Genomic DNA, 1,993 nt, shown 5'->3' on the forward strand with positions numbered 1-1,993 from the left:
AGCACATACTGATTTTTTTAAAAAAAATTGCTGCTATTCTCAAAATTTTTAATTTCTTTGAAAATGGCTTTCTCACAGGCCATCAGTGGTCATATCCCTGAATTCTCATGATAGAGTCAGATGGTCAGGGCAGCTACACAGCTCCAGCATCCACAAGGGACACTAACAGAATGCAAGCCAAAGCTTTAAAGTGGGGCTCTCTGTGTGGGTATCAGTAGCTCAGTGCATTAGTAATGATAAGTTAGGCCATCCTCTATGATACCATGTCTAACGAGCCATGTATTGTAATCTTTTCTTCTTCCTTTTTACAATTTGGTTTCATGACAAAATTGCTGGACTTTGGTGAACTTTGTAAAGGGATGAAAAGAAAAATTGAAAACAGAATGCTTTGAAAGTCTTTCTTAATGTCCATTCTAGACAGCAAAACAGCTATTTGTTGTGGAAATTTAAATAGGCAAAGATGTATTACATGTGTTTATACTGCATTTTTTAATGATGTAAGGATGTGTGTTCACTTATGTAAGATGTGTTGCATCTCTTTCACTTTGCCTGCCTAAGGCACCTGATTGGTCTAATTAAAAACTGAACAGCCAACATCTAGGCAGGAGAAAAAGTAGGCTGGTGGGCAGAGAGAATAAATAGAAGGAGAACTCTAAGAACGAAGAGAGAAATGAGAGGAGAAGTGAAGAAGAAGGAGGCAGGGATGCCAGGGGCCAGCCAGCTAGCCAACCACAGAGGAATCAGGAAAGGAGGGAAGGAAGGAAGGAAGGAAGGAAGGAAGGAAGGAAGGAAGGAAGGAAGGAAGGAAGGAAGGAAGGAAGGAAGGAAAGAAGGAAGGAAGGAAGAGCCCCAAGGCAAAACATAGATAAAGAGAAACAGAATTGTTTAAGTTAGAAAAGCTGGCTAGAAACAGGCCTAAGCTGAGGCCAGCCATTTGTAATAAAGAATAAGAAGCCTCTGTGTCTTTATTTGGGTGCTAGGTGGTGGCTCCCCCAAAGGAGAAAAAACACCTACTACAATTATTTATCCTTTTTTATAATGTGTCCCATTACATTACATATTCCAGAAAGTCCATGCAGCACACAGTCAGTTCTCGAATTTTTAAAACATATTTTATGACCATTGTTTCTTCAACTAAGAATCCAGTAATTCCCTCACATTATAACTGAGCCAGTCTGAACCGTGTAACCATTGACAATCTTTCTAATTAACCCACAACATGTAAAATTTCAAAAGTAATTACTGATACATGGAAAAGAATCTAATAGTTAAAATTTAAAACAGTCTAAAACACAATTAAAGATAACATTGTGCTTTGGCTGTTTTCTGGAAGTTTGACCTGCATACTTATTCAAGAGTGAAGAATTATATTAATTTTATCAAATATTTGAATGCTTTCCATTATAGACTTATATAATTTGTTGATTATCTTAGTTACTTTTCAATTGCTGTGATAAGACACCGTGATGAAGGCAGCTTATAGAAGAAAGAATTTATTTGGTGCTTATAGTTTCAGAGGGTTGGAGTCTGGGACCATCATGGCCGGGAACATAGCAGGAGGTAGGCAGACATGTTGGGACAGCAGCTGTGTTCACAACTTCAGACACAACTAAAAGGCAGAAAAGCTAACTGGGAATGGAGCAAGTGTTTCCAAACCTCAGAGGCCTCACCTAGTGACACACCTCCTCCAACAAGGCCATCTCTCCTAATTCTCCCCAAATAGGTTCACCATTTAGGAACCAAGAATTCAAAAATATGCACCTATGCAACCCTTCTCATCCAAACCACAACCCTGACCATTAAAACAATACATAATTATTCAACTAATTTTCCTCCATAGACTTTTTTAAACAACAAGGTCTACACCCAAGACAGCAAACAGCCGTCAGCTTCCAGTCACACTGTTCAGGAGATTAGTCCAAAGCAAGCTGGGCTCACCCTCAGGCAGCTCTAACCTTTACCCCTTACAGAGAAGTCTGCCTTTGCTACAGTG

This window comes from Microtus pennsylvanicus, chromosome 12 (assembly GCF_037038515.1).
Source record: "Microtus pennsylvanicus isolate mMicPen1 chromosome 12, mMicPen1.hap1, whole genome shotgun sequence".
Lineage (NCBI taxonomy): Eukaryota > Metazoa > Chordata > Mammalia > Rodentia > Cricetidae > Microtus > Microtus pennsylvanicus.